This window comes from Apostichopus japonicus, chromosome 4, assembly GCF_037975245.1.
Source record: "Apostichopus japonicus isolate 1M-3 chromosome 4, ASM3797524v1, whole genome shotgun sequence".
Classification (NCBI taxonomy): Eukaryota; Metazoa; Echinodermata; class Holothuroidea; order Aspidochirotida; family Stichopodidae; genus Apostichopus; species Apostichopus japonicus.
Window position 1 is genome coordinate 15,414,458 of NC_092564.1, and position 12,748 is coordinate 15,427,205.

Below are 12,748 nucleotides of genomic sequence, written 5' to 3' on the forward strand. Positions count from 1 at the left end.
TGCGACTTTTTTAATTCTTCCCAAAATTGTACCTGCGGTGTGTGGCGCCCTTTTGATTCCTTTCCAGGTGATAAGAGTTGTAAAAACACTCATATTTTGGTAGAAAAATGAAATTTAATAACCATATCTCGACGTCATTTCATATCGCATTTAGATTATTAAAACTTCGTCAAATGACACTTTTTGTCTCGAGAGAAGCGTCTAATGGGTGCTGTGGTCCGTTCTACATATCCTGAGAGAAAATTAAGAACTTTCATTTTTGGCCCAAAAATGACGATTTTGTAAGGCTATACCCTTATGATTTTGGCCAAAATTGCGACTTTTTTTAATTCTTCCCAAAATTGTACCTGCGGTGTGTGGCGCCCTTTTGATTCCTTTCCAGCTGATAAGAGTTGTAAAAACTCATATTTTGGAAAAAAATGAAATTTAATAACCATATCTCGACGTCATTTCATATCGCATTTAGATTATTAAAACTTCGTCAAATGACACTTTTTGTCTCGAGAGAAGCGTCTAATGGGTGCTGTGGTCCGTTCTGCATATCCTGAGAGAAAATTAAGAACTTTCATTTTTGGCCCAAAAATGACGATTTTGTAAGGCTATATACCCTTATGATTTTGGCCAAAATTGCGACTTTTTTAATTCTTCCCAAAATTGTACCTGCGGTGTGTGGCGCCCTTTTGATTCCTTTCCAGCTGATAAGAGTTGTAAAAACTCATATTTTGGAAAAAAAAGAAATTTAATAACTATATCTCGACGTCATTTCATATCGCATTTAGATCATTGAAACTTCGTCAAATGACACTTTTTGTCTCGAGAGAAGCGTCTAATGGGTGCTGTGGTCCGTTCTACGTATCCTGAGAGAAATTTGAGAACTTTAATTTTTGGCCCAAAAATGACGATTTTGTAAGGCTATACCCTTATGATTTTGGCCAAAATTGTGACTTTTTTAATTCTTCCCATAATTGTACCTGCGGTGTGTGGCGCCCTTTTGATTCCTTTCCAGGTGATAAGAGTTGTAAAAACACTCATATTTTGGTAGAAAAATGAAATTTAATAACCATATCTCGACGTCATTTCATATCGCATTTAGATTATTAAAACTTCGTCAAATGACACTTTTTGTCTCGAGAGAAGCGTCTAATGGGTGCTGTGGTCCGTTCTACGTATCCTGAGAGAAATTTGAGAACTTTCATTTTTGGCCCAAAATGACGATTTTGTAAGGCTATACCCTTATGATTTTGTCCAAAATTGCGACTTTTTTAATTCTTCCCAAAATTGTACCTGCGGTGTGTGGCGCCCTTTTGATTCCTTTCCAGGTGATAAGAGTTGTAAAAACACTCATATTTTGGTAGAAAAATGAAATTTAATAACCATATCTCGACGTCATTTCATATCGCATTTAGATTATTAAAACTTCGTCAAATGACACTTTTTGACTCGAGAGAAGCGTCTAATGGGTGCTGTGGTCCGTTCTACATATCCTGAGAGAAAATTAAGAACTTTCATTTTTGGCCCAAAAATGACGATTTTGTAAGGCTATACCCTTATGATTTTGTCGGATTTTGGCCAAAATTGCGACTTTTTTAATTCTTCCCAAAATTGTACCTGCGGTGTGTGGCGCCCTTTTGATTCCTTTCCAGGTGATAAGAGTTGTAAAAACACTCATATTTTGGTAGAAAAATGAAATTTAATAACCATATCTCGACGTCATTTCATATCGCATTTAGATTATTAAAACTTCGTCAAATGACACTTTTTGTCTCGAGAGAAGCGTCTAATGGGTGCTGTGGTCCGTTCTACATATCCTGAGAGAAAATTAAGAACTTTCATTTTTGGCCCAAAAATGACGATTTTGTAAGGCTATATACCCTTATGATTTTGGCCAAAATTGCACTCATATCTTGGAAAAAAATGAAATTTAATAACAATATCTCGACGTCATTTCATATCGCATTTAGATTATTAAAACTTCGTCAAATGACACTTTTTGACTCGAGAGAAGCGTCTAATGGGTGCTGTGGTCAGTTCTACGTATCCTGAGAGAAATTTGAGAACTTTCATTTTTGGCCCAAAATGACGATTTTGTAAGGCTATACCCTTATGATTTTGTCCAAAATTGCGACTTTTTTAATTCTTCCCAAAATTGTACCTGCGGTGTGTGGCGCCCTTTTGATTCCTTTCCAGGTGATAAGAGTTGTAAAAACACTCATATTTTGGTAGAAAAATGAAATTTAATAACCATATCTCGACGTCATTTCATATCGCATTTAGATTATTAAAACTTCGTCAAATGACACTTTTTGTCTCGAGAGAAGCGTCTAATGGGTGCTGTGGTCCGTTCTACATATCCTGAGAGAAAATTAAGAACTTTCATTTTTGGCCCAAAAATGACGATTTTGTAAGGCTATACCCTTATGATTTTGTCGGATTTTGGCCAAAATTGCGACTTTTTTAATTCTTCCCAAAATTGTACCTGCGGTGTGTGGCGCCCTTTTGATTCCTTTCCAGGTGATAAGAGTTGTAAAAACACTCATATTTTGGTAGAAAAATGAAATTTAATAACCATATCTCGACGTCATTTCATATCGCATTTAGATTATTAAAACTTCGTCAAATGACACTTTTTGTCTGGAGAGAAGCGTCTAATGGGTGCTGTGGTCCGTTCTACATATCCTGAGAGAAAATTAAGAACTTTCATTTTTGGCCCAAAAATGACGATTTTGTAAGGCTATACCCTTATGATTTTGGCCAAAATTGCGACTTTTTTTAATTCTTCCCAAAATTGTACCTGCGGTGTGTGGCGCCCTTTTGATTCCTTTCCAGCTGATAAGAGTTGTAAAAACTCATATTTTGGAAAAAAATGAAATTTAATAACCATATCTCGACGTCATTTCATATCGCATTTAGATTATTAAAACTTCGTCAAATGACACTTTTTGTCTCGAGAGAAGCGTCTAATGGGTGCTGTGGTCCGTTCTGCATATCCTGAGAGAAAATTAAGAACTTTCATTTTTGGCCCAAAAATGACGATTTTGTAAGGCTATATACCCTTATGATTTTGGCCAAAATTGCGACTTTTTTAATTCTTCCCAAAATTGTACCTGCGGTGTGTGGCGCCCTTTTGATTCCTTTCCAGCTGATAAGAGTTGTAAAAACTCATATTTTGGAAAAAAATGAAATTTAATAACTATATCTCGACGTCATTTCATATCGCATTTAGATCATTAAAACTTCGTCAAATGACACTTTTTGTCTCGAGAGAAGCGTCTAATGGGTGCTGTGGTCCGTTCTACGTATCCTGAGAGAAATTTGAGAACTTTAATTTTTGGCCCAAAAATGACGATTTTGTAAGGCTATACCCTTATGATTTTGGCCAAAATTGTGACTTTTTTAATTCTTCCCAAAATTGTACCTGCGGTGTGTGGCGCCCTTTTGATTCCTTTCCAGGTGATAAGAGTTGTAAAAACACTCATATTTTGGTAGAAAAATGAAATTTAATAACCATATCTCGACGTCATTTCATATCGCATTTAGATTATTAAAACTTCGTCAAATGACACTTTTTGTCTCGAGAGAAGCGTCTAATGGGTGCTGTGGTCCGTTCTACGTATCCTGAGAGAAATTTGAGAACTTTCATTTTTGGCCCAAAATGACGATTTTGTAAGGCTATACCCTTATGATTTTGTCCAAAATTGCGACTTTTTTAATTCTTCCCAAAATTGTACCTGCGGTGTGTGGCGCCCTTTTGATTCCTTTCCAGGTGATAAGAGTTGTAAAAACACTCATATTTTGGTAGAAAAATGAAATTTAATAACCATATCTCGACGTCATTTCATATCGCATTTAGATTATTAAAACTTCGTCAAATGACACTTTTTGACTGGAGAGAAGCGTCTAATGGGTGCTGTGGTCCGTTCTACGTATCCTGAGAGAAATTTGAGAACTTTCATTTTTGGCCCAAATATGACGATTTTGTAAGGCTATACCCTTATGATTTTGTCGGATTTTGGCCAAAATTGCGACTTTTTTAATTCTTCCCAAAATTGTACCTGCGGTGTGTGGCGCCCTTTTGATTCCTTTCCAGGTGATAAGAGTTGTAAAAACACTCATATTTTGGTAGAAAAATGAAATTTAATAACCATATCTCGACGTCATTTCATATCGCATTTAGATTATTAAAACTTCGTCAAATGACACTTTTTGTCTGGAGAGAAGCGTCTAATGGGTGCTGTGGTCCGTTCTACATATCCTGAGAGAAAATTAAGAACTTTCATTTTTGGCCCCAAAATGACGATTTTGTAAGGCTATACCCTTATGATTTTGTCGGATTTTGGCCAAAATTGCGACTTTTTTAATTCTTCCCAAAATTGTACCTGCGGTGTGTGGCGCCCTTTTGATTCCTTTCCAGGTGATAAGAGTTGTAAAAACACTCATATTTTGGTAGAAAAATGAAATTTAATAACCATATCTCGACGTCATTTCATATCGCATTTAGATCATTAAAACTTCGTCAAATGACACTTTTTGTCTCGAGAGAAGCGTCTAATGGGTGCTGTGGTCCGTTCTACGTATCCTGAGAGAAATTTGAGAACTTTAATTTTTGGCCCAAAAATGACGATTTTGTAAGGCTATACCCTTATGATTTTGGCCAAAATTGTGACTTTTTTAATTCTTCCCAAAATTGTACCTGCGGTGTGTGGCGCCCTTTTGATTCCTTTCCAGGTGATAAGAGTTGTAAAAACACTCATATTTTGGTAGAAAAATGAAATTTAATAACCATATCTCGACGTCATTTCATATCGCATTTAGATTATTAAAACTTCGTCAAATGACACTTTTTGTCTCGAGAGAAGCGTCTAATGGGTGCTGTGGTCCGTTCTACGTATCCTGAGAGAAATTTGAGAACTTTCATTTTTGGCCCAAAAATGACGATTTTGTAAGGCTATACCCTTATGATTTTGGCCAAAATTGCGACTTTTTTTAATTCTTCCCAAAATTGTACCTGCGGTGTGTGGCGCCCTTTTGATTCCTTTCCAGCTGATAAGAGTTGTAAAAACTCATATTTTGGAAAAAAATGAAATTTAATAACTATATCTCGACGTCATTTCATATCGCATTTAGATCATTAAAACTTCGTCAAATGACACTTTTTGTCTCGAGAGAAGCGTCTAATGGGTGCTGTGGTCCGTTCTACGTATCCTGAGAGAAATTTGAGAACTTTAATTTTTGGCCCAAAAATGACGATTTTGTAAGGCTATACCCTTATGATTTTGGCCAAAATTGTGACTTTTTTAATTCTTCCCAAAATTGTACCTGCGGTGTGTGGCGCCCTTTTGATTCCTTTCCAGGTGATAAGAGTTGTAAAAACACTCATATTTTGGTAGAAAAATGAAATTTAATAACCATATCTCGACGTCATTTCATATCGCATTTAGATTATTAAAACTTCGTCAAATGACACTTTTTGTCTCGAGAGAAGCGTCTAATGGGTGCTGTGGTCCGTTCTACGTATCCTGAGAGAAATTTGAGAACTTTCATTTTTGGCCCAAAATGACGATTTTGTAAGGCTATACCCTTATGATTTTGTCCAAAATTGCGACTTTTTTAATTCTTCCCAAAATTGTACCTGCGGTGTGTGGCGCCCTTTTGATTCCTTTCCAGGTGATAAGAGTTGTAAAAACACTCATATTTTGGTAGAAAAATGAAATTTAATAACCATATCTCGACGTCATTTCATATCGCATTTAGATTATTAAAACTTCGTCAAATGACACTTTTTGACTGGAGAGAAGCGTCTAATGGGTGCTGTGGTCCGTTCTACGTATCCTGAGAGAAATTTGAGAACTTTCATTTTTGGCCCAAATATGACGATTTTGTAAGGCTATACCCTTATGATTTTGTCGGATTTTGGCCAAAATTGCGACTTTTTTAATTCTTCCCAAAATTGTACCTGCGGTGTGTGGCGCCCTTTTGATTCCTTTCCAGGTGATAAGAGTTGTAAAAACACTCATATTTTGGTAGAAAAATGAAATTTAATAACCATATCTCGACGTCATTTCATATCGCATTTAGATTATTAAAACTTCGTCAAATGACACTTTTTGTCTCGAGAGAAGCGTCTAATGGGTGCTGTGGTCCGTTCTACATATCCTGAGAGAAAATTAAGAACTTTCATTTTTGGCCCAAAAATGACGATTTTGTAAGGCTATACCCTTATGATTTTGTCGGATTTTGGCCAAAATTGCGACTTTTTTAATTCTTCCCAAAATTGTACCTGCGGTGTGTGGCGCCCTTTTGATTCCTTTCCAGGTGATAAGAGTTGTAAAAACACTCATATTTTGGTAGAAAAATGAAATTTAATAACCATATCTCGACGTCATTTCATATCGCATTTAGATCATTAAAACTTCGTCAAATGACACTTTTTGTCTCGAGAGAAGCGTCTAATGGGTGCTGTGGTCCGTTCTACGTATCCTGAGAGAAATTTGAGAACTTTAATTTTTGGCCCAAAAATGACGATTTTGTAAGGCTATACCCTTATGATTTTGGCCAAAATTGTGACTTTTTTAATTCTTCCCAAAATTGTACCTGCGGTGTGTGGCGCCCTTTTGATTCCTTTCCAGGTGATAAGAGTTGTAAAAACACTCATATTTTGGTAGAAAAATGAAATTTAATAACCATATCTCGACGTCATTTCATATCGCATTTAGATTATTAAAACTTCGTCAAATGACACTTTTTGTCTCGAGAGAAGCGTCTAATGGGTGCTGTGGTCCGTTCTACGTATCCTGAGAGAAATTTAAGAACTTTCATTTTTGGCCCAAAAATGACGATTTTGTAAGGCTATACCCTTATGATTTTGGCCAAAATTGTGACTTTTTTTAATTCTTCCCAAAATTGTACCTGCGGTGTGTGGCGCCCTTTTGATTCCTTTCCAGCTGATAAGAGTTGTAAAAACTCATATTTTGGAAAAAAATGAAATTTAATAACCATATCTCGACGTCATTTCATATCGCATTTAGATTATTAAAACTTCGTCAAATGACACTTTTTGTCTCGAGAGAAGCGTCTAATGGGTGCTGTGGTCCGTTCTGCATATCCTGAGAGAAAATTAAGAACTTTCATTTTTGGCCCAAAAATGACGATTTTGTAAGGCTATATACCCTTATGATTTTGGCCAAAATTGCGACTTTTTTAATTCTTCCCAAAATTGTACCTGCGGTGTGTGGCGCCCTTTTGATTCCTTTCCAGCTGATAAGAGTTGTAAAAACTCATATTTTGGAAAAAAATGAAATTTAATAACTATATCTCGACGTCATTTCATATCGCATTTAGATCATTAAAACTTCGTCAAATGACACTTTTTGTCTCGAGAGAAGCGTCTAATGGGTGCTGTGGTCCGTTCTACGTATCCTGAGAGAAATTTGAGAACTTTAATTTTTGGCCCAAAAATGACGATTTTGTAAGGCTATACCCTTATGATTTTGGCCAAAATTGTGACTTTTTTAATTCTTCCCAAAATTGTACCTGCGGTGTGTGGCGCCCTTTTGATTCCTTTCCAGGTGATAAGAGTTGTAAAAACACTCATATTTTGGTAGAAAAATGAAATTTAATAACCATATCTCGACGTCATTTCATATCGCATTTAGATTATTAAAACTTCGTCAAATGACACTTTTTGTCTCGAGAGAAGCGTCTAATGGGTGCTGTGGTCCGTTCTACGTATCCTGAGAGAAATTTGAGAACTTTCATTTTTGGCCCAAAATGACGATTTTGTAAGGCTATACCCTTATGATTTTGTCCAAAATTGCGACTTTTTTAATTCTTCCCAAAATTGTACCTGCGGTGTGTGGCGCCCTTTTGATTCCTTTCCAGGTGATAAGAGTTGTAAAAACACTCATATTTTGGTAGAAAAATGAAATTTAATAACCATATCTCGACGTCATTTCATATCGCATTTAGATTATTAAAACTTCGTCAAATGACACTTTTTGACTGGAGAGAAGCGTCTAATGGGTGCTGTGGTCCGTTCTACGTATCCTGAGAGAAATTTGAGAACTTTCATTTTTGGCCCAAATATGACGATTTTGTAAGGCTATAATGATTTTGTCGGATTTTGGCCAAAATTGCGACTTTTTTAATTCTTCCCAAAATTGTACCTGCGGTGTGTGGCGCCCTTTTGATTCCTTTCCAGGTGATAAGAGTTGTAAAAACACTCATATTTTGGTAGAAAAATGAAATTTAATAACCATATCTCGACGTCATTTCATATCGCATTTAGATTATTAAAACTTCGTCAAATGACACTTTTTGTCTCGAGAGAAGCGTCTAATGGGTGCTGTGGTCCGTTCTACATATCCTGAGAGAAAATTAAGAACTTTCATTTTTGGCCCAAAAATGACGATTTTGTAAGGCTATACCCTTATGATTTTGTCGGATTTTGGCCAAAATTGCGACTTTTTTAATTCTTCCCAAAATTGTACCTGCGGTGTGTGGCGCCCTTTTGATTCCTTTCCAGGTGATAAGAGTTGTAAAAACACTCATATTTTGGTAGAAAAATGAAATTTAATAACCATATCTCGACGTCATTTCATATCGCATTTAGATCATTAAAACTTCGTCAAATGACACTTTTTGTCTCGAGAGAAGCGTCTAATGGGTGCTGTGGTCCGTTCTACGTATCCTGAGAGAAATTTGAGAACTTTAATTTTTGGCCCAAAAATGACGATTTTGTAAGGCTATACCCTTATGATTTTGGCCAAAATTGTGACTTTTTTAATTCTTCCCAAAATTGTACCTGCGGTGTGTGGCGCCCTTTTGATTCCTTTCCAGGTGATAAGAGTTGTAAAAACACTCATATTTTGGTAGAAAAATGAAATTTAATAACCATATCTCGACGTCATTTCATATCGCATTTAGATTATTAAAACTTCGTCAAATGACACTTTTTGTCTCGAGAGAAGCGTCTAATGGGTGCTGTGGTCCGTTCTACGTATCCTGAGAGAAATTTGAGAACTTTCATTTTTGGCCCAAAATGACGATTTTGTAAGGCTATACCCTTATGATTTTGTCCAAAATTGCGACTTTTTTAATTCTTCCCAAAATTGTACCTGCGGTGTGTGGCGCCCTTTTGATTCCTTTCCAGGTGATAAGAGTTGTAAAAACACTCATATTTTGGTAGAAAAATGAAATTTAATAACCATATCTCGACGTCATTTCATATCGCATTTAGATTATTAAAACTTCGTCAAATGACACTTTTTGACTCGAGAGAAGCGTCTAATGGGTGCTGTGGTCCGTTCTACGTATCCTGAGAGAAATTTGAGAACTTTCATTTTTGGCCCAAATATGACGATTTTGTAAGGCTATACCCTTATGATTTTGTCGGATTTTGGCCAAAATTGCGACTTTTTTAATTCTTCCCAAAATTGTACCTGCGGTGTGTGGCGCCCTTTTGATTCCTTTCCAGGTGATAAGAGTTGTAAAAACACTCATATTTTGGTAGAAAAATGAAATTTAATAACCATATCTCGACGTCATTTCATATCGCATTTAGATTATTAAAACTTCGTCAAATGACACTTTTTGTCTCGAGAGAAGCGTCTAATGGGTGCTGTGGTCCGTTCTACATATCCTGAGAGAAAATTAAGAACTTTCATTTTTGGCCCAAAAATGACGATTTTGTAAGGCTATACCCTTATGATTTTGTCGGATTTTGGCCAAAATTGCGACTTTTTTAATTCTTCCCAAAATTGTACCTGCCGTGTGTGGCGCCCTTTTGATTCCTTTCCAGGTGATAAGAGTTGTAAAAACACTCATATTTTGGTAGAAAAATGAAATTTAATAACCATATCTCGACGTCATTTCATATCGCATTTAGATTATTAAAACTTCGTCAAATGACACTTTTTGTCTCGAGAGAAGCGTCTAATGGGTGCTGTGGTCCGTTCTACATATGCTGAGAGAAAATTAAGAACTTTCATTTTTGGCCCAAAAATGACGATTTTGTAAGGCTATATACCCTTATGATTTTGGCCAAAATTGCACTCATATCTTGGAAAAAAATGAAATTTAATAACAATATCTCGACGTCATTTCATATCGCATTTAGATTATTAAAACTTCGTCAAATGACACTTTTTGACTCGAGAGAAGCGTCTAATGGGTGCTGTGGTCAGTTCTACGTATCCTGAGAGAAATTTGAGAACTTTCATTTTTGGCCCAAAATGACGATTTTGTAAGGCTATACCCTTATGATTTTGTCCAAAATTGCGACTTTTTTAATTCTTCCCAAAATTGTACCTGCGGTGTGTGGCGCCCTTTTGATTCCTTTCCAGGTGATAAGAGTTGTAAAAACACTCATATTTTGGTAGAAAAATGAAATTTAATAACCATATCTCGACGTCATTTCATATCGCATTTAGATTATTAAAACTTCGTCAAATGACACTTTTTGTCTCGAGAGAAGCGTCTAATGGGTGCTGTGGTCCGTTCTACATATCCTGAGAGAAAATTAAGAACTTTCATTTTTGGCCCAAAAATGACGATTTTGTAAGGCTATACCCTTATGATTTTGTCGGATTTTGGCCAAAATTGCGACTTTTTTAATTCTTCCCAAAATTGTACCTGCGGTGTGTGGCGCCCTTTTGATTCCTTTCCAGGTGATAAGAGTTGTAAAAACACTCATATTTTGGTAGAAAAATGAAATTTAATAACCATATCTCGACGTCATTTCATATCGCATTTAGATTATTAAAACTTCGTCAAATGACACTTTTTGTCTCGAGAGAAGCGTCTAATGGGTGCTGTGGTCCGTTCTGCATATCCTGAGAGAAAATTAAGAACTTTCCTTTTTTGGCCCAAAAATGACGATTTTGTAAGGCTATACCCTTATGATTTTGGCCAAAATTGCGACTTTTTTTAATTCTTCCCAAAATTGTACCTGCGGTGTGTGGCGCCCTTTTGATTCCTTTCCAGCTGATAAGAGTTGTAAAAACTCATATTTTGGAAAAAAATGAAATTTAATAACCATATCTCGACGTCATTTCATATCGCATTTAGATTATTAAAACTTCGTCAAATGACACTTTTTGTCTCGAGAGAAGCGTCTAATGGGTGCTGTGGTCCGTTCTGCATATCCTGAGAGAAAATTAAGAACTTTCATTTTTGGCCCAAAAATGACGATTTTGTAAGGCTATATACCCTTATGATTTTGGCCAAAATTGCGACTTTTTTAATTCTTCCCAAAATTGTACCTGCGGTGTGTGGCGCCCTTTTGATTCCTTTCCAGCTGATAAGAGTTGTAAAAACTCATATTTTGGAAAAAAATGAAATTTAATAACTATATCTCGACGTCATTTCATATCGCATTTAGATCATTAAAACTTCGTCAAATGACACTTTTTGTCTCGAGAGAAGCGTCTAATGGGTGCTGTGGTCCGTTCTACGTATCCTGAGAGAAATTTGAGAACTTTAATTTTTGGCCCAAAAATGACGATTTTGTAAGGCTATACCCTTATGATTTTGGCCAAAATTGTGACTTTTTTAATTCTTCCCAAAATTGTACCTGCGGTGTGTGGCGCCCTTTTGATTCCTTTCCAGGTGATAAGAGTTGTAAAAACACTCATATTTTGGTAGAAAAATGAAATTTAATAACCATATCTCGACGTCATTTCATATCGCATTTAGATTATTAAAACTTCGTCAAATGACACTTTTTGTCTCGAGAGAAGCGTCTAATGGGTGCTGTGGTCCGTTCTACGTATCCTGAGAGAAATTTGAGAACTTTCATTTTTGGCCCAAAATGACGATTTTGTAAGGCTATACCCTTATGATTTTGTCCAAAATTGCGACTTTTTTAATTCTTCCCAAAATTGTACCTGCGGTGTGTGGCGCCCTTTTGATTCCTTTCCAGGTGATAAGAGTTGTAAAAACACTCATATTTTGGTAGAAAAATGAAATTTAATAACCATATCTCGACGTCATTTCATATCGCATTTAGATTATTAAAACTTCGTCAAATGACACTTTTTGACTGGAGAGAAGCGTCTAATGGGTGCTGTGGTCCGTTCTACGTATCCTGAGAGAAATTTGAGAACTTTCATTTTTGGCCCAAATATGACGATTTTGTAAGGCTATACCCTTATGATTTTGTCGGATTTTGGCCAAAATTGCGACTTTTTTAATTCTTCCCAAAATTGTACCTGCGGTGTGTGGCGCCCTTTTGATTCCTTTCCAGGTGATAAGAGTTGTAAAAACACTCATATTTTGGTAGAAAAATGAAATTTAATAACCATATCTCGACGTCATTTCATATCGCATTTAGATTATTAAAACTTCGTCAAATGACACTTTTTGTCTCGAGAGAAGCGTCTAATGGGTGCTGTGGTCCGTTCTACATATCCTGAGAGAAAATTAAGAACTTTCATTTTTGGCCCAAAAATGACGATTTTGTAAGGCTATACCCTTATGATTTTGTCGGATTTTGGCCAAAATTGCGACTTTTTTAATTCTTCCCAAAATTGTACCTGCGGTGTGTGGCGCCCTTTTGATTCCTTTCCAGGTGATAAGAGTTGTAAAAACACTCATATTTTGGTAGAAAAATGAAATTTAATAACCATATCTCGACGTCATTTCATATCGCATTTAGATCATTAAAACTTCGTCAAATGACACTTTTTGTCTCGAGAGAAGCGTCTAATGGGTGCTGTGGTCCGTTCTACGTATCCTGAGAGAAATTTGAGAA